Here is a 21,541-nt window from a genome sequence, read left to right on the forward strand (position 1 = left end):
GGGAGCCTAGCTCCGATTCCCGAGAGCGTCCTCTCCTTGGGAATCCCCCGGGTGGACTACCGGCGATGTCTCGACTACCACCTCAGGGCTCTGAAGGTCTAGACCACCGAAACCAAATGAGGATCCTCCCAAAAACTTACCGGGCCCGGCGGTTCTCTTTCGGTTCCTGGACGAAACCTCCCTGGCGGGAAGTTAAAATCTCGCTGGGGCCTCCAAATGTTGTATTCGAATGGCGAGAAACCAAATGTCCAGGCACTTAGAGCTCGTGATGTTATTTATTGGCCAAAAGCTTTACCTGCGCAGGGGCGAACTTCTCCAACTGTGACCCGAGTCACGTAGCTCCTCAGAGCTGCAATATGGAAGTCGCGCCTGGCTTACAGACTACAGGGGTTTTATAGAGCGCAGCAAGCAAGCAGTATCCAGAAGCAGATGTGGCTGTTAGCGATTGGTGCCATTGAACACAGCTTTTTCTTTTGATTGGCGGGGTTACTCGTTGGCGGGCAGATTCTGGCGGTCTGCCTTGCTCCACATATTTACCTTATTTGGCTATTTACTTGGCTAACCACTTACCCTATCTTCCTGGAACATTCTGGGGGCGGGGAGTACAGCCTTAAGCAATAACATCCTGCTTTACACCTTGTTGCATTTTCCATTTTGTCATAACCTTACATTGATAGTTGTGAATTCGTTGCCATTTAAATGCTTATAGTTTTGATCTTCTTCTTTTTCTTAAATAAGTCCCTGTAACATTTCTTGTATAATGGCTTGGTGATGATGAACTCCTTTAGCTTTACTTTGTCTGGGAAGTACTTTATTTGTCCTTTCATTCTAAATGATTGCTTTGCTGGATAGAATAGTCTAGGTTGTAAGACCCTACTTTTCATCACTTTAAATACTTCTTGCCAGTCCCTTCTAGCCTGCAAAGTTTTTTCGAGAAATCAGCTGACAGTCTCATGGGAACTCCTTTGTAGGTAACTCTCTGCTTTTCTCTTGCTGTTTTTAAGATTCTCTCTATATCTTTAACCTTTGGCATTTTCATTATGATGTGTCTTGATGTGGTCCTCTTTGGGTCCAACTTGTTTGGTACTGTCTGAGATTCCTGAACTTGTGTGTCTATTTCCTTCACCAAATTAGGGGAGTTTTCTTTCTTTCTTTTTTTTTTTCTTCAAATAAGTTTCCAATTTCTTGTTGTTCTCCTCTGACAGCCCTGTCACTTGGATGATGGCACTTTGGGACATGTCCCAGAGTCTTCTCATTCTCTACTAGTTAAATTTTTTTTTTTAGTTCTTGTTTCTTCATTCTGTTCTAGTTGATTATCTCTTCCGTATGCTCCAAATCATTGATTTGAACCTTGGCTTCCTTCCCTTCACTCTTTGTTCCCTGTAGATTTTTCTTTATTTCACTTAGTGTAGCCTTCATTTCTTCACTTATGCTTTTGCCATTTTCAATGAGTTCTCTGAGCATCCTTATCACCAGTGTTTTGAACTCTGTATCTGATAGGTTGGCTCTCTCCATTTTGTTTAGTTCTTTTTCTGAGGTTTTGTTCTGTTCTTTCATTTGGGCCATATTTTTTTGTTGCCTCTATTTGGCAGCCTCCCTGTATTTGTTTCTGTGTATTAAGTAGAGCTACTTTGACTCCCTGTTTTAGCATACCTGTTAAGTTGTATGGGGCAGAGCCTTAGGTATTCGGTAGGGTAGGGCAACCTTCTTCACTGCTTTGTGGATCTGTATGTAGGGGAGGGGCTGTTGAGGGGACAATGCCACACAGGTTTGCTTGACATTTGTCCATTTTGAGTCATTTCACCCCTTTCCTGTCTGCAACTGTCGCCCCTCTACCTGCTCCCCTGGTGGTGGTTCTCAGAGTGGGTGGGTTTGCATTTGTTCTAGGACTGTTGGTCCCTTTAAATGGCCTCTCTCAAGGGACCAGCTGGTTTTTCTGCTGCCTCAATCCTCACTGGTTTTTACAGTCAGAAATTATGAGGCTTTATTTTCCTGGCACTGGAACCTTGGGCTGCATGATAGCCCAGGACTGGGATTGCTCGCTCCCAAGTTACCCCTTCCAGTTTTTATCCACCGCGTGTGACTGTGGGCCCACCTGTTCCACCAGCCACTTTGCTGCAGCCACCTCACCACCCACCACATCCTCCTCACCCTGTCTCCACCTCTCCACCTCTCCTTCCTGTCAGGATAAATATGGCTTTTCTAAATCCTTGGGTGTCGGACTTCCACACAGTTTGGTTTTCTGGCCATTCTAGATTATTTTTTTGAGGTTAGTTCTGATCCTTCTTATGGTTGTGCAAGGAGGTGGAGTGTGTCTACCTATACCTCCCTCTTGAATGGAAGTCCTCAGATTTCTGATATTACTTTATTTCCACTTTTTAGAGTTATTCTCTGTGTGCATGCATCTCACAAGGGCTTAATTAACCATGGGTCTAAGTCAATTTTTTTAACTAGAAAAAAATGATTTGCATAATGCAAACTGACCTGAGCCAATTTGGTCACAAACAACTACTAGACCGTTCATAATAAATAGCTCCTAGGTACATCATAATAGCTTCCAAAAAGTCTGAAGTAGTTTAAGTGAGAGTCAACTACTTTCTCATAACTTTCCTATTAGTTTTTTTAAAATCATATAATCTTTATTATATTTTTTCCATTACCATTTAGTCCCCTTACACCCCCCTCCCCCATAACAGCAGGTCTCAGACTCAGTTCTGCTACATACAAAGACATTTATTTAAACAAAAATTTATTGGGAAGTTGGGTCAAATAGCTAAGATACTGTGTTCAAAAAGTTCCTTGAAATCTCAGCTCTCTTTGTTTTGGATGATCTAAAAACCCTTTGCAATACCTCAGAAGCAGAATCTCTTTGCTTTTGTGGTGAGCATCAGGCAATCATAGTTTTTTGGCCCCAGGAAAAGATTGGATAGCCTCAGGCCACATCCCTGAGGATATAAATTTGAACTCGCTAGATTTTTATATCTTACTAATACAGGGTTTGGGGGAGTGCCTCTAGAATATTATTGCTGATTCACGTATCTTGAATACCACTCCTCTCAGTAATTACAGTCCTTATATAAGATGTTGTGCTGTTAATTTCACAAGCTACTAATTTCACCAGTGAAAGTCCATTTCTGACACTGGCAAAGCCCCACGCTGTAGATGGCAGGTGGAGAACTCTGCGGCACATGTGATGGCTGCATTTGACCTAGGGCTTCCTGACTTCCCCCAGAGGGCAATTTCTTAATAAGGCAACTGTCTACTCCTTGATGGAATGCTAAACCTATCCCCCTCCACGTGCACACAGAATTTCACATAATCTTTGCTAATGAATTTAAAGCGAATTATGGACATCAAAAGAACATGCAGTCTCTCAATGTTTGTCTTCTTAAACAAAAAAAACCAACAGACACCGGTTATTAAGTGATAGGTGCTTTGTGTACATTATTTCATCTAATCCCCACCAAGCTCATGGGTGATTATTCTCACCCTTGTTTTATGGGCGGGAAATAAACTGTGAGAGATTTTAAGAACGTGTCCAAATCACTTGGCTTGTATGTGGCAGAGCCAGGTATCTTCTCCGCTTCTCCAGCTCTTCAGGGCACCTGGGAATGCTTGGTGGATGGGCTTCCCAGCCTTTCCCGTGTGCCGCCTTCAGTTCAAGCATTCACGCGTACCCTGATGGTGCTGTGTCTGATGAGCATGTGCAGGTGATTACACAACGTTTGAGATTCTACACACCAATAATTGTCGAGGAGATTGTGCGAGTGACTGGAACATTATTCTAAATTACATGGTTTGGTGGCATTTCAACAGTTCCTACGTATCTGTAACCAGGTTTAAGCTTTATGTGGAAAACTAGAAAAAGTAATAAGCTTTTTAGTTTTAGTTAGGAATTATTTTAAAATAATGGTGACTTTGTATACATATAGCTATGAAGTTAGATAATTTAATATTTTATTCCATTTTTGTGTCCACACTGTCAGATAACATAATATTTTACATGTACAGTTTTTAATGCATTTTTCTCTCCTGAAGATGTAAAGGGGGTGAGGATCAGTCTAACTGCAATTTTATTTTGCTTTAAAAAGTTGCACTCTAAGTAAGAATTTGCAAATGGTGTTTCATTCACTGAGCAAAGAAGTGAGGTGTTCCAGTGTAAATTACCCTGCAGCCTACTTAGAGCGTTTTATGAGCAGTTTAGCAAAATTATGAAGTGTGCTGTTTAAATAAGGCTACATTATATTCCTTGATGGAGTATCTCAAATAGAATATAAGAGGACTTTGTAGCATGCTTCATAATTTTTGTTTTTTTTAACAGTGTATTGATTTTTAAAAATATACTTGAATATTTTTCCTTTGCTTCTTTTCTGTATTGGAGGTAGAAATGAAGCCATTTCTTTTCATCACTTTCCATTATTTCCTTTTTATGTCTCCCACATGTGCCCTGGATAATATCCTGGCTAGATATGATTGTAGGCTGTTTTCACTGGCAGATTCTGACTTCATTGCCAATCAACAATGTTAAGGAGCATTGCCTCCACTCCCTTCATACTCTGCACACTCCGTTTAGAAATGAGAAAAAGTCTCAAAGGTAGGCACTACTATATTACCAAAGCAGGCAACCAAGTGCCCCCAGGGAGGCACCAAGCTGGAGTGAGAGCATGTTAGGAGGAAGAGAAAGTAATGAACAGTTTTGAAAAATGAGGTTATGTAAGTTAGAGTTGCCCAGAGATGCTCTGAAGGTCTATTAGACACAGTTCTTGAAAAAGGGGTTTAAATGAAACTGAAATGTAATAATGAAACCCTCTCACTAGGGAGAATTAAAAATGATTCCTCACTAAAATTAATCGACACCATCAGAAGGCCAGAACATGTTTTGTTTAAAAAGCATGTTCAAAATTTTGGAAGAATTGATGTCTATAGCATATAATAAGTTCCTGGGAAATCAATGCCTTTTCTTTAAAGGTGCCACCCAGTGTTTGATAGCAGTTAGTAGTTACGTCCACCGAAGATCAAGGATTAGTCTTAGTCCAACTTTGGTGCTTGATTATTTGCTATACTCCGTTTGCAAAAGCCTGTACACCCCTGTTTTCTTTTTGTCACTTAAAACACTTTTTGATTAATTTTTCAGAGCCATTAATACTAACATCACTTTTGTTTGCCATGAGTTCTCAGTGGTACTGGTGGTTTAATGTAACTGAAATTTTTTCCAGGTGTTTTGTGCAACTTTCTGCTTTAAAACCCAGGATGAGCTTTCAAAATACGCCATGAAATGTTTTCCCCTGTCATGAAGACACAGAATGGCAATGCCTGGATGAACCTTTGAGTGTCTGTTGCACCTTTTCAGTGTTGGACTCTAAATTTACTTTTACATCTCAGTTTAGCTGTTTGGCGTGGTACCTTCAGGATTAGAATAGTCATGGGACCTCGTGGCAGTCTTGCTATCCTTCCTATTCTTTTACATTCTGAGACAGACTGACCGGGGTTATTGTCTTCTTCAGACTGAGAGTAAATTCATTTTATTCTAGATCTAGAAGGTCCATTGTTTTAAGATTTGATCCCGATTCTTGTGGCTTGTTGCCACGGTGTTCTCGTTGCTTTATATTTTAGGGAACACATCCGGTTAAAAACAACAGAACTGTATGAATTACCGCAAAGTTCTGGCCTGCAGCACAGGTTTCTTAAGCAAAGGAAAACTGGACACCAAACTGCTTCTTCCTTTTCTGTGCTCTAATTGTTTCCAGGGGGAAGATTACGCACAGATCATTGGGTTAAGCTAGGGCTATTGTTTCCCCTTGCCGTGAGCAGAGGGATGTCATTTCGCTTCTCGAAATTGCATCCCTACCTGGATCAGTACATAAAACAGTTCTATTTGTAGTGGAAGTACAAGGTCATAGCTATTCACCTGAAAGGTGATTCTTCGTAATTATTCACAGAAAAACACTCTCTGCCCTTTATGGTTCAATGGTGTAAAATGTTTATGTTGTATTTGTTATGGGCACTAAAGGCAGGGAACTCACCCAGCTGATAGACCTGTGGGCCTAGTGCTACGCTTAGCAAGATAGTCAACTGGAAGGTGGTAGAACACATGCCAGTTACACAGTTTGTCTCATTCACTATCTCTGAAGATATTGGAAGCATCAATCATTACAATAACATCAAAATTTACATTGGTGGAGCCTTTAATCTTTGCGCATGTATCAGCACATTTGATTCTCTCAATATTCTCATGAGATAGGTAAGACAATTGTTAATTTTTTTTAAAGAAGTAACTGCAGTCTGTTTTTTCCAGCAAAAGTTAAGAATAGAACTGGGAGGTCAATGTTTTTTTCTCTTCTTCTGCTTGGCCTGTCAGTTTCTATAAACAATGTATTGGCTAGTCTCACTCCTCAGGAGCAAGAGGGATCAAAGTAAAGAGTAATCACTGAGTTAATGGTAGAAATGATGTCATGTAACATGCCAGAATGTACAGCTAACCAATCAGTAAAAGCAGGAAAGATCATAACAATGAAATTACAGTTCTTGTTGAAGACCTTCTTAAAGGGGTGAAGGTGATAGAAGAACCTTTATCTTATGAATCCTCATGTAAAAAATTTAAGAGCCATATTCTCTGAATGTATAAAAATTATAGAAAGCAAGGATATATAAAGAATTGTTCTGGGTCCCAAGAATGTCCTTGGGTCCTACTCTATACCATCTAGATGTCTGGCTGCCTGTGGGCAGAGGGTCAGACAACAGTGGCGGTCCCATTCAACTCTGTGTTTCTTTGGTGGGCAACACCAATGGGTGTCCCATTTCATGGGAAGGCAAATCCTGGTTGAGGAGGGTCTCCAGAGGCATTTAGTCTGTCAGTGGTGTGATGTAAGTCTCCCAAGTGCTTCCTTGCCTGTCTACTCACAGATGTTGGAGCCCACAATGTTTCTGCTTTTACATTAAAAAGAATTTATGAAGAATCACCCCTATATTTTAGCCACAACAGTTGAGAATTTTTTTTAAAGACTGAAAAAAATAATCTCTGTTCTCTCGCTATCATTGGAGTAAAGTACATATTACCATGTTCTATTACAACTTCTGTATCTGGAATCATGTCAAAATGCTAAGGTGAGACTCTAGCCTGACATAATTCTGACTCAAGCTGATATTTGGATAAATCAAGGTTTTATTATGTCAAAAACTATTATATCAATCAGTAGCCTGCTTGGCTCAAGAACGCTAAGAGAGTGGTACAACTGTATAACTATCTACTGCTGATTATTGATTTCCAGCCAAATAGGCAATCCAATGTATTTAACAACAAAACAAACCATTGGAACAAAACTCTACATAGAATGTACTCTTAAGAATGTAAGAAATAGAAATGTTGTTGGAAATAGGTTAAGAATAATTAGAAGACAGATGTTTATTGGAGAAGTGGGTAGCATGAAGAGTAGAAACATTTCTTTTTATCATTAATCTAACTAGAACACTATGACTCAAGTGTTACATTGGCATTTTAAAGCCAATGTAATTAAAGCCAAAAGACACCCTGGAATCTTATTCTACCCTCAACCCTATCCCTATTCTGGGCAATTTTTACTTTCTACTTTATTAATTTATATATTGTTTGAAAACTTCTAAACTTTGGGTGGGTATTGCTTTTACTTCTGGCATAAATACTGTTTGATATTTTATTATTGCTTAGATATGTTGCATGATTCAGTTAGCACTGGATAAATGAGATTGACTTATAGCTTTTTACATGCTATATTTAACTCTACTATATTTTATTAACATATATTAGGCATATTATTTTAGAATTAGGGGGAGAGCAGTGAAATATTGTTTAGTCTATATTGAGAAGCCTCCAAAAGGTTATCGTCACTCCCCCCCCAAAAATTATTATAAATGCAGGGGGAAGGTGGAGGATTTTCAGGAACATCTATCAAGGACACATGGATAAAACCAAAGGTGGGTAGGATCAAGGGTGGGAAGTGGGGATGTCTGTGGTGGGGGGGCAGTGGTGGAGGAAAATGGAGACAACTGTACTTGAACAACAATAATAAGAAGTTTAAAAAATAAATGAATTTTACTATAAGTGTAAATGTGCTATTTAGAGAAGAGTTAGACATTTAATTAGGGCCTCCTATGCAGTCTGAAGCTGAGGATGAGAAGGCCCAAGCCCCACCCCTGCCAGGTACCCCCACCTCTAACACACACCCCAGTTAAAAGAGAAACTCAGGAAACTTATTGGAAGAAGATAGTACTCTTCCTCTAGATGGATTTTTGCAGCATTTAGAAACTCAGGCCTTCATAAGAATCTACAAGAGCATTGTCTTGACTAGCCAAGAAGAGGTTTTCTGCAGGTTGTTTTATGAAAATTAGTACATGTATTTTCATTTCCAAATATAAAGTTGTATTATATTTTAAATATTTTGAAACCATACCTCCAGGAACTTGCAAATCTGACATTTTACTCCTATTAAATTTTAATATAAGAACTGTAAGTTCTGGTATGGATCAACCACATTATTTAAAAGGCAAAATTAAGTTATCACGATTATGACATTAAGGGTAGAATTACAATCTGAGATGTAGAAAATTCAAGACAGAAGTGAATTCTCATTGATGAAGCAGTTATTTGGTTGAAATAATTGGTATTTCCTTCTCGGACGAGTGCATGCTTACTAGCCATATGGAGTTCGTACTAGGTTAACCCTCACTCCACCCCCATCCCTACCTATCTCCATTGGTGTTGGGGATGTCAGTTTTGCTTATAATGCAAAACAGTTTGACCTGCCAACCACAAAAACTGTTCTCTCTCAAAGTGGGGAAATCCATCAACTATAATGAAGAACCTTGCCAATGCATGCATATAATTTAGGATTTTGGCCCCAGCATATCAATTGATATATCCATTTCCCTGTAGTGTAAATGGCATACATCCCTGGTTTATGCATAAAGGAATTCACAAAAACAGCGTCCCCTGTTTTATAGAGGAAATGGGCCTTCATTTCCTTTTGCATCTGTAGCCCGCCTTGGGGTATGATAGGAAGTTTTAGCCCTGGGCAGAGTTCCTCTGAACTTCGTTCATTGTGTGCTGTGACTGACTAATAGCTTTTCCTCATAACCACATCGAGAATTGATACTGCTTTAGGAAACGGCATTCCACTTCCCTAGTGAGTTGCTTCTCTTTCTTAAAGTGTAGGGAATTGCTCCCATTGTCATCCTTCTGTATTTTCTGATGTCATAGGGGCACTCAGGCTATCGATTGTTTCAGACTATATGACAGGTATTGAGGACCACCTAACAGGATGCTGTACAAAACAACTGAACCAGACACTGAGTTCACCAAAGTTCAGCAGGCAAGCCTACCCTGCTGTCCCCTCTGAGATATCATACTGAAATTTGGCTCGCAGAAGTGATACATTTTTATGTACAGATAACACACTAACCTTGGTGCCTCTGGATGATTCTGGTTAGTTTTGAGCAAGAAAAAAATATTGGAGCTATGAAAGACCCCAAGAAGGTTTCAGAGGCACTAATTTCGATGTACATTGTTCAGACAAGTCTGCATATTATATCAGGCCTCCATTTTTCTTCATTATTAACTGCAACTATAGCGACAATGGTAGCATAATCTAGTGAGGTGGTATAATCCCATTTTTAGCAGAAGGAAACCAAGGCCCAGAGAGTAAGACATAGCTCATAAGCCATAGAGTTAGGCCTGGAACCAGCTCCTAAATCCCTTTTTGTACTGTGTCTCGGTGAGAGAACAGAACGTACACCCCATTCATGCAATGGCCTGTGTGAGCAAAGCAAGCTGCAGGTGCTGGGAAGAGGCTAGGACAAGGCATCACCTTTTCCGCTGCCAGAGATGCTTCCGCTTGTCCTCTGCTCTGTCCAGGTCTGTGCTCCTCCAGGCTGACATACTGAGAAAAGGGGCAGAGAGTCAGGAGTGGATTAGCATGATGGGAGGAGCTGGAGTCCCCACTTTGCTCACTTACCTGAACATCTCCAGGTAGAAGATGGTAACAGATGTCTTCTCATCACAGGGGCACAATAGCTCAGCTCTCTTTTGTTCATTCCTCTCCTTGTCTGTACTTGCATGCCACTGGGTGGGGTTGCTCTAGCCCTAGCTTTGGACTGAAATAATAAAATGACTCTGAAAGGTAGGTTTCCTTTTTCCCTGGCTGTATTTTCCTTGCTACTTGAAATTGTCTGGTGCCTCCTGTTTGAAAAAATGTGTTGTAGATCAAAGGGTTTTTGTCAAAGATCACTTTGGCTCATGTAATTCCTCCCTTCTCCAATGTAAGGTCTAACCTTTAAAGAAGCAAACACAAGTACCTGGGCATTGCTCTGGCTCTTCATGTAGCATCATATAAAACCCCTGGGATCTCACCTGGATAACTATTTTTGTCTTTGTACTGCAGCAATTCTTCAAATTTCAAAGATCAAGAACAGAAATCAGAAAACTGAGGCAGATAGGAGAAGTAATTTGTCCACTGAGACACAGCTGGTTAGTGGCAGAGCTTAGGTTAAGCTAAATGTTTCTTAAGATCGAGTTCAGAGTTCTCTCTACTACATTGCATGGCCTCCTGTGCTACTGATTAATGGGTTAATGAGTGTTTCTGAATATGGTGGCTGAAATGCTTTTGAAAGTAAGATGAGAATGTTATTCCTTAGTGATTGTTTTGGTTTAAATGAGTCATCAGAAAATGATAGGAACCTCTATTATGCACCCGTGTTCCCTGCCTCATGTAATTTTGGCTCCAATACTTCCAGACCCGATACTTCCAGAAGGCTATGGATATTTGGTAAGTGAAACCAACATATAAATTAAGTAAAATGATGGCAAAGGTAAGCCTTTAATAAGGTTTAGTAATGTCCAAAGTCAGTACTCTAAATGATCACTTTCCCTCAAAGTTTTACTTTTCATCTACAGTCTTCATTTCAATGGCCAACCCTGCTTGACCTGTCAGCATTTTAGTAGATTTGTTGAAGAAAAAAAGCACTACTTTACTACAATAGCCTGAAATGCTAGTGGTCACAGCACAGTGCCACCTATCAGAAACCGTTGAGGACCACTACTGAAAATCAGATGTGCGCCTAATTTTAGTTCTGTCAAATGCCAGTTATTTATTAGTGCCTGAAAGCAGCTAGAGTGTGTTTCCCACAGAGGTGTCTTTGTGCAGTTTGGAGATACCTGAGAGAAGCTGGAAGGCTCTTCGTAAGAGTTTTGAATTTCTACTTTGTGAATGTCTGGGTGGTTTACCAACAACTAAATTAGGACACAGGAGGTCTAAGCCATGTGCCAAGACCGTGAAGCCAGCCAGCTTGGGAGCCAGACGACCTCACACAATGTGCCCTTCTCCACCGGGCCTCTACCTCCGTGCTGCGAGGCAAGCCAGGGGCTTTGGCACAAAGTATGCTTGGATTCAAAACTTGGCCTGCTACTCAGGAGTTGTGTAAACTTGGCAAATTAAATATATTTTGTTTCCTGTTTATTAACAGAGAGAGCATTAGTACTACTCTGATGGGGTTTTTTTGGCCAGGTTTATGTGAAATGCTATCTACTTATCAAAATACTTAGCATCTAATACAAACTTGACAAATGGCAGCCTTTATTAGATGATGATGATGATGACGACGACAACCATGGGGACTTACAATGAGAAGATACTTGACTGCTTCAAGGAGCTCTGGTTTAATTGGGGACCGAACTGACCAGTAGGTACAAGTTAATGTGAGATCAAGAATAAAAGGCCTTATCTGAAAATGCTTGAAGGGGCACTGGTATAGTCTGTATTTGTTTTCTTCTTTTTTAAAAAATATATTTTATTGATTATGCCATTACAGTTATCCTACTCCCCCCCTTCATTCCCCTCCACCCTGCACACCCCTCCCCCACCATTCTCCCCTTTCCTTTATGTCCATGTGTCTCAAGTTCTTTAGATTCTATATTTCCCCTACTATTCTTGCCCTCCCCCCTATTTATTTTCTACCTACCGTCTAAGCTATTTTCTGTGCCTTCTCCCCCCTTTTCTAACCCTCCATGTGTTCTTCATTTCTATGGTTCCACTCCTGATCTAGCTGTCCTCTTGGTTTGCTTTTGTTTAAGGTGTGGTTGTTGATAACTGTGAGTTTGCTGTCCTTTCACTGTTCATATTTTTCATCTTCTTTTTCTTATATAAGTCCCTTTAACATTTCATATAATAAGGGCTTGGTGATGATGAACTCTTTGAATTTGATCTTATCTGAGAAGCACTTTATCTGTCCTTCCATTCTAAATGAAAGTTTTGCTGGATAAAGCAATCTTGGCTGTAGATCTTTGGATTTCATGACTTGGAATACTTCTTTCCAGCCCCTTCTTGCCTGGAAGGTCTCTTTTGAGAAATCCGCTGACAGTCTGATGGGAACTCCTTTGTAGGTGACTGTCCCCTTATCCCTTGCTGCTTCTAGGATTCTCTCCTTCATTTTGGTCTTGGCTAATGTAATTATGATGTGCCTTGGTGTGTTCCTTCTTGGGTCCAACTTCTTTGGCACTCTCTGAGCTTCCTTGATTTCCTGGAAGTCTATTTCCTTTGCCAGACTGGGGAAGTTCTCTTTTATTATTTGTTCAAATAAGATTTCCACTTGTGGCTGTTTCTCTTCCCCTTATGGTACCCCTATAATTCGGATGTTGGAATGTTTAAAGATGTCCTGGAGGTTCCTAGGCCTCTCCTCAATTTTTTGAATTCTTGTTTCTTCATACTTTTCTGTTTGGTCATTTTTTTTCTTCTTTCTGGTCCACTCCCTTGATTTGAGTCCCAGTTTCCTTTCCATCACTATTGGTTTCCTGTGCATTTCCCTTCATTTCAATTAGGTTAGCCTTCATTTGTTCCTCTAATTTGTGACTAAAATCAACCAATTCTGTGAGCATCCTGATCACCTGTATTTTGAACTGTGCATCTGATAGGCTGGCTATCTCTTGGTCGCTTAGAATTATTGGCTCTGGGGCTTTGAGCTTTTCTTGAGCCATAATGTTTTGGTCTGTTCACACCTGTTATGTATGAGGGGCAGAGCCTTAGGTGTTCACCAGGGCAGGGAGACCCAGGTCGCTGGGTTGTGACACTGTATGTGGGGGTGGGGTCAGAGAGGGGCAATGGTGTTTGTTCTACTCTCTTTCAGATTTCTGTCCCCTCTGCTGCTTCCCACAAGCAAATTCTGGGCCCTTCTGGTGCTGATTCCTGGGTGGGTGGGCCTGTGCACCCTCCAAGGCCCTGTGGGTCTCTCCAATGAACTCTCTGTGAGCCTGGGAGCCTCTCCCGGCACCTCGACCTGGAAAGTCTTCCCAATTGGTGCTTTCAGGCTCTAATTCTCGTTGCTGGGGCCCTAGCCTGAGTGGGCTGTCTCACTGTTTACTCCTTTGCCCAGTTTATCTGTGTGTGAATGTGTGACCGAGGTCAGCCAGTCACCTTGCACCCTCACTGGGTCTGCCCCTTGCCACCCCAGGCCTGGGATCCACCAACTGCCGCTCGTGCTTCTGGGTCGGTGGGCCGATCTTTCCTGCCCAACCCCACTCTGCCACTGACTCTGCCCCTCTCCCTGGTCTGGCTGAGTGGTTCGTTGTTGTCAGACTTCCGTACAGTTCAATTTTCTGTGTTTTGGCTGCATTTTTGTTACTAAAACTTTGTTGTCTTTAAACTTGGTTATGCAAGGTGGCAGTGTTTCCACCTATGCCTACATCTTGGCTGGAAGTCTCTTTCTGTGTTCTTTGGCTCAGTTAAAAGGGTATGTGCACGATGTAGAAATATCAAATTGTTATGTTGTAAACCTGAAATTAATATAATGTTATATGTCAACTTTATCTAAATTTTTAAAAAAACATAGGCATGTCATTCACACATATTTTCAGCAATATGCTATTGATATCATGAGAAAATTATCTTCCATTTTTATATATGAGCTATCTAAGGCTTCATTTGCCTTGCTGTTATAATGTTTAGATGAGCAAGCAAGTTCATGCACTTTGCCATGCATCATTTTTTGCTCTTTTATTCAGCACCATCCTAAAATTAGCATATTAAGACACTCTCAAATTCTAGTAGGTCTGTTTCAGTAATTGGCATATTTCAAATTTTTATATAAGCCACTCCTTTCCCCAAGCCCTCCAACAGTCACACCACCAAAGGTTGTCCTGCTGGTTTTGATGGATAGCCGCTAAGCCGAAGTAAGAATTTCACAGAAGAAAATATGAGTACCAGTACTTTAAGAGACAATATGTTGCTAATTTTTTTCATTGGCGCTGCTTTGGGAGTTGGCTTTGTCATGCGCTTCTCAAAAGAGCCCCTAGTCAACTGCAGACTCTTCATGGGGAAGGTCACTCTCCAAGCTGCCGGTGCCAGTTGCTTTGCTTCGCTGATTGAAGCAATCAGATTTCATAGAGTCGACGACTGAACTTGTTCATGTTATGGCTATACCCAGTGAACTAATAATAAAGTAATTATTAATTATAATAATTATTAGTTTCTGCCTGTCTTGCAGTTTAACTATAAATTCACTGGTGCCATGTATTTCAAAGTTAAAAAAAAAGATTAAGGAATGCAGAACATATGAGAACGTTTTTGTTAGTCCATTAAGTAACAAAACCTACGTGAATTTATGCTGCATTTTCAAGTAACTAATAAGTCATTGTAGGAATCTTTAAATTGGCTTCTTACAAATGGTAGAGGGACCTTCAGTGTGTTTTCTAAAAGATTATAGCTGGTTTTTTCCCACTTACGTAATTTTTTCTCATCTCCATTCTGCATTACAGTCTCAGAATTTTCCAGTTTTTTTCTTTAAAATTTTTTAGAACTGCTTAAGACTGGATCAATTTTTAGAGTAAATGCTGATTAAGATAAGCTCCAATAGCCCACTGCTTATAGTGCCACCTTGTGGCCTAGATGTGTTCCTGGTGCTCACTGGCAAGGCCCTCATTTGGGGCCAAACCTGAAATGAGCAGACTGAGAGTGCCCAGAGGGGATGGGGGAGGGGGACAATCGTGAAAAAAAGGGGAAGAGACTAGACAAAGAACATGTATGAATGACCCAGGACATGGACAACTGCATGGGGACTGACTGTGGGAGCAGAGGGGGGCCATGGGCAGAGGAGGGTAAAAGGGGGAAAATTGAGATAATAACAATAAAAATGATTTTTTTAAAGAAAAAAAATAAAAAGAAATGTATTCCTAGTGTATAATGATTTATTTTCAAGTCATTAACTACTTGATAAAGCTAAGGTAAAGACAAAATATTGTTAAAATGAGAAATGATTATTATTAAAGAAACTAAAAATGAAAACAAATCATCTCTGAATTATTTAAAGACATCAAAGGAAAAATGTGATCTGTTCTATGAAGGCTTAACTTACAATTCTTTTTTTATGATCACCTTTACAGTGTAAGGAGAGGTAGGTCTGTGCGTGGATTCTGCTTTTTCTTTTGTTTGTTTTTCTTTTTAGCAATCAAGAAATTACATCTGGCTAGCTAGCACTTTTTAGAGGACAAAAATTTGATTCCTGAAGTTTTATCTTGTTAACTTGTAAAATATTTAACTCACGTCTCCTCTGTATTTGCGTTTCTCCCTCCCCTCACGCTGGCAGCTGAGCCCCTCTTCTCTGCCCCAGGGTCCCAGAGCGGTGTCACTGATGTGCTTGGGGGCATGTGCATCAGTACAGCCCTGAATACACAACAGAGGTGCTGTTTGCCCTGCTGGCCAGCTCTGTGTCCTCAGTTGTTCCTATTTTTATTTCTTATGTTAACTAACGTGAAGACTTTTTTAGGTACACCCACGATGACAGTGTTAGGAGGTCAAACCTTTGTTTCTATTTTGGACAAAAATATATGTCATTTTATAAAGCACATGAGGAAGTAGCTATGACAGGGTAGTTTTTGGGATATTATTTTGCGTGATGAATGTGGGGTTAGAATCTGGGTTGTGGCAGAGAAAACTGGATGACAAAAAGCAAAAGTCTGTATTACTCATTAACAACACTTAAGGGGAAAATTGGTTGAAAAAAATTCAGTTTGATTAATTTAAGTATGTTATTTATACTCATTTAAAAGAGCCATTCTTTTCCGGTTGTGATGAGCGCAGCTGAGGTTATCATATGATTCGGACAGTTCAGAGGAGAGGTACGGGCACTCTCTCTGTGGTGTGTGTTTTGCAGGCCTGGCCGCCTGGGCCTGGGGGAGTCTTCCTTTCCTCAGGGCCGGACTCCATGGCTGATGGAGATGTCCACACCCAGCCGATTCAGGTTCAGCTGAGCAGGGAACGCTCTCAGTTTATACCAAAGTTTTTCCATGAAAAAGACCAAATAGTCCTTCCTTTAAAAGGAAAAAGAAACAGAAAATAAACCTCTAGAGAGACTATTCTATAATTTTAAAATGTTTTCTTTACTAGTCTGTCTCTTGCAAAACATCTCTAGCAGGGTAGCTTAGTAAATGATAGTTATGGAGTGAATTGTGTTCTATTCAGAAAGATCAGTCTAAGTCTTAACTCTAAGTACCTCAGGATGAGATCATATCCGAAATAGGGTTTTTGCAGAGGCCATCCATGTAAAATAAAGTCACCAGGGTGGGCCCTGATCCAATATGACTGGTGTCCTCGGAAATAGAAGAAACATAGACACAGAGACAGGCTTGCCCAGAGGAAACACTGTGTGAAGAGACACAGGGAGAACACCAGTGTGTCGGAAAGGGGGAGCGATGCTGCCCCAAACCGAGGAATGTCTGGGGCGACCAGGAGATGGGACAGGAGGGATTCTCCTTCCCCTACAGGTTTCAAAGGCATGATGGCCCTTCTAATAACTTGATTTGAAACTTTTAGCTTCCGGATCTGCAAGAGAATGCATTTCTGTTGTTCTAAGCCACGCAATTTGTGGTCATGTGTTATGGCAGCCCTAGGAAACTAATGCAGTCATGATATTGAACTAGTACTCTCTGCATGGCCCCATGAGCACAGGAACTGTCTTATTCACACCTGATAACAACCCAGTATATTAGCAGATGAGCATTCTAATTTGCAAAGTTTAAATGATTTTCCCAAGATTGCAGTTAGTAAGTGTGTGAGCTGGGATTTGAACCCAGGTCTGTTTAATTCCAGATTCTGCTGCTGTGTGTGTGTGTGTGTGTGTGTTGGAATCTGGTTCTCCTCACTGGACTGTTTAGGGTTGCAACACCCTCATGTCTCATCCAGAACCTTTCATCTCCAGTCGGAGAATTACTAGCAGCTCCACCCCCTGTTTGTAAGGGCAGGAGTAAGACGTCATTTCTCTGACCATAAGGGTTGGTAATATTCTCTTGTCTTTTTGTAGTTTGAAATGTATAACCATACTGGCCTCTTTCCCCACACCTCTCCCTTTCTTTCTGCCTCTTTCTATCACCCAAATCAGTGTAGCTTATTTTAATATGTGTAATGGAGTGAAAAATCTACGCTGAGACAATTTTCTGCCTCAAAAGAATTTCTTAAAAAAAAAATCCAACCACTGTCTTTGTCAGATTCCATATAAACCTTCATTTAACTGTGTAGATATCAGATAGTGATAAATTGGCTCATAATCTCAAGTTTCATCAGTGAAACTAATCCCATAATTCTGAGAACAGAATTGTTTTCCTAAACATAAGAATGAGTGCCTTCTTTTTATTAGTAATTATTCTTTTGTTGACAGTCTATCAGTCATCAGATATAAAGTAAAAATGATCTGACTGCATTGCACATAGTAGATACTGCTTTGTGACGATTCCAGTTATATATGCAAACGTGCGCTGGATTGCTGATCGCCTGTCAATAAAGGGTGCTCCGACCTACCATTCTGCAATGTGGACAGATCTGTGTTTAAGTCAGTAATTTAGTTTTAACTTAATTTAATTCAGCAGAATTGAGGTCCAGGGCTTTGTGAAAAGCTTCCTAAAACAAAGGATCAGTAGGGGCAGGGTAATTGCTCGTGGGTTTTGCCAACATCACCAGTGCAGCCATTAACCAGCTGAGTGTCTCTGAGTTCTAATTTCCAAATATGTAAAACTATTGACTTCTCCTTCCTCCATTAGAAACAATGGGTTTGAGAAAAGAAAAAAAAAACAATTTGAAACAAAAAAATAGAAGAAAATATACAATGAAGAGCTGCTGACTATTTTTGTGTCGCTGTAAGACAACCTGCATAGCTGCTGTTTGGCAAGTCACCTAAGGCCTCATTAATCGATGGTTTTGCCTACACAGAAATGTCTGTTGGAACAAGGAACACCTATTAAGCCACAGAGTGTTCTCATTGTTCTGCTTCTCAGTCTTATAGAACCCAGTGACTCTTACTTCCAAATCAAGTTTAGTACTCATGAATGACTGGATCTCGCCTGGATGACCATTTGATCAAACAACAATGAAAACATTTGCTCCATGGCATAGTGATTCCCTAAGTGTCAGGCATTCTTGTCCTTTTAATCTCCCTGAAGCAGCCAGGACTACCTGCTATCCCTCCTGCTTGAAACTCCTCCTGTGGCTCCCAGGACTTGGTGCTGCACGGCTCAGGGTCCCCACTTGCCTCAGTGTGCCCTGGTCGACCTCCTCTGCTTCATTTCCTTTACCTGGACTTGCAGTGGTGATGCCTCCAAAGGTGCTGTCTTCTCTCCGTCTTCTGTTCTCCACTCACTTCCTTGGGAGTCTCATTAGTGCGTATGATGTCAGCTCCCACTCTCATGCTGAATGTAGATCACGGGACTTGCTACATTTCTGAAGCTTCAGCCTCCACAGGTCTTTTCTATTAGGATCTTCTGTTGGCTCCTCAAATATTACGCAGCCCAAAGCAAACTCATGACCTTCCTGCCCTGTCGCTCTGACTGCAGTCTTCCTCTTGAGCTTTCTGTGTTATCCGGTAGCTCACCATTCTTTTAGCTACCTGACCAGAGAGTTTGCCATCATCTTTGATTCCATTCCTTCTTTTAATCTTATGTCCAATAGCTAATTAGTTGTCAAATTCTACCAGTTTTACTTAAAAAGACTTTGCATCGACAGGTGGTGTTTCTGCCTTGCACCTATTTTAAAGGTGATATTTCATATCTCTGCTCTCTCTTTCTCTGGAACACTGTTGCGAGGCTTTACTTTTATGGTCCTGCTTGTGACCTGTCACTCCCTTCAAGTCTCTGACAGCTCTCTATTGCTTGCAGCATTAAATCCAAACTCTTTAGGATGACATTTGAATCATTTCAGGGCTGAGTCCCAATTACTCCTTGAGTCTCATTTCTAGACGCATCGCCCGTACGTTGTTCACACGGAAGTCACTTGGCGGTTCTTGGCATGTACAGGATGCAAAATGTATCCCCCCAACTCCTGATTTTTTCTTACTCAATTCCTGCAGCCCAGAATTCAGTTAAAGTCACTAACATTTCGTTTAAATCCCCTAAATACCCCTCAATAAATGTTTTTTGGGTGGAAACATAGCGATTAGCTTCTCTCCTGAACAGAAATATGAAAGCAGAGATGAAATCTTTTTCATCCGTGTGTTTCCAGCAATTAGTGGCGTGCTTGATGTCCAGTAGGCAGTCGAGAAATACTTACTTGGAAATGAAAGCTAAGAATTACTAGTCTGCATGGTTATGTGTCTTTTTAATACCCGCAGTTGCCCTGGCAGGCACAAAGTAGTAAAATAACCAGTTGAAGAGATAAAACCAGTGTTCTTTGCTACCTGCCAGCAGGAGTCATTCCTTACTGGGAGAGAATAGCTATTCACAAGATCAATACTGACATACATAGCCTCTCATCACGGAGATCAGGCTGTTGGTAATCATGAATGTTTATAGTAATGAGCTTGCTTCCAACTTTTCTCTGTGTGAGACTGAGTGCGTATGGGACCCGCAGGCTTCAGTGTCATGTAGTACAGGTAAATGTCTGTTCCCTGCTTTCTGGAAGCAAACCTTCATGATATAATACACATGACACACTGGGTGTTTAAACCTCTGTCCTAATTGACACTGAAATTAGAGCTGCCTGCCAACACTAGTCAGTCTTTAAAGTAGCCGAGAAGTCGGTTCATCCTGTGGGAATTTACTTGACTGGATATGGATGAAGTCTTTTCACCTGAACATTTTGATTCTTAAAACAGTGCTACCCCTAAGCTTCAGTTCACTTAGCTTTATATACAACAATTTTTTTACCTTCTTAACCAGTCAGCATTGATTAGGAGAAGACCAGAATTTAAAATTATTTTTAGTCTGCTCTAAGAAACATAATTTCTTCCTTAGGATAATGCTATGATACAGACTAAACTAGAGTCAACCAAAGAAAATCTACCAAAATAGAAAAACACTTGTCTTCTTAACTAGGTTTACCTGCGTGAAATATTTTATTATTTTGAGGACCATAGGGGAAATTCACTGACTTTGGCATAAGAGCAAATGTGTACATCGAGAAGCCTTGATTGTTTTAGGAACAAAATAATTGTTTACAGTTAAGCACTATACTAAATATAGCCTCTTTGCCTTTTTAGTCTGCTGGTATCAGATCTATGTGGGAGGGACCAAGTTAGCACCTGGTCTGACTGAATCCCACTCTCCCATGTGAGAGGGTGTGGCGAGTGGTGAAGACCATTCACATCAGTAGCAGTCAAACTGTGGCTTGAATTCTGGCTTCACCATTTCGTAACTGTGTGACCTTGAGCAAATGGTTTGGTCTTGCTCAGCTTCAATTTTGCCTTCCATAAAATGGGTATCCATTCATTCATCCAATTATTCAGCAAATATTTATTGAACAATTACTATGTGCCAACTCCTGTTTTAATAACAGAAAGTAACAGTGAACACAAAGGCAAAAATCTTGGCCTTCACTGAATTTACTTCTAGTAAGGCAATAATGATAGTACCTATCTTCCTTGGGTGTTGTGGGAATTAGCCAGTACAATTGCTTAGCTCAAAGTTCAGCACTTAGTGCACCCAGTAAGCTAGGAGAAGGACCTGGTCTAGTTTATAGGCATATAGAAGAGGTGCTGGGGGTGGTGGTGTATGTGGCCTGGGGAAAGAGTAGGTTGGCATCAGGATAGGTTGGGTTCAGGTGGCAGAGAGTGAGGTTTATTAAGCACTTATTATTTGTCAGACCATGGACTAGGAGTCTTATGCTTACAACAACCTGGTATGAGGCAGATACCTGGAACAAACTCATGCATGCATGCATTCATTCATTCATTCATTCATTCATTCAAAAAGCCTTTATTGAGGATCTTCTATATGCCAGATAAGATGCTGGCCCTGGAGATAAGAGGATGAGTAAGACTCAGGGTCTCCCCATCAGAAGGCACTCGCTAACAACGATAGGTCAAGGGAGGAAGTGTCACGATAAAGCACAAGGTACTTCCCCAGCTCTAACCCAGCCTGAAGGAGTAGGGCTGGATGATGGAGGCCATTGGAAACATCTCACACGAGTTACAGAATGGCTCCAGTTCCCCACCAGCCACCCTACCCTATCTCTAAGTTATATTTGAGGCTGGTTAGATACTGTCTTGAAAGTTGCCTTATATTTGTGCTTGAAGGTAAGAACTATTTTAGATATCATACTTC

At 40.8% G+C, this 21,541-nt stretch overlaps 1 protein-coding gene across 1 annotated transcript in view; it reads left to right on the plus strand.

The window, feature by feature from the left end:
• The window catches only part of PDE11A (phosphodiesterase 11A), a 326,451-nt gene that overhangs the window by 52,119 nt on the left and 252,791 nt on the right, over positions 1-21,541 (plus strand). The window lies entirely within an intron of this gene.

Source organism: Sturnira hondurensis, unplaced genomic scaffold (assembly GCF_014824575.4).
Source record: "Sturnira hondurensis isolate 20B ecotype Veracruz unplaced genomic scaffold, ASM1482457v3 Scaffold0004136, whole genome shotgun sequence".
Taxonomy (NCBI): domain Eukaryota; kingdom Metazoa; phylum Chordata; class Mammalia; order Chiroptera; family Phyllostomidae; genus Sturnira; species Sturnira hondurensis.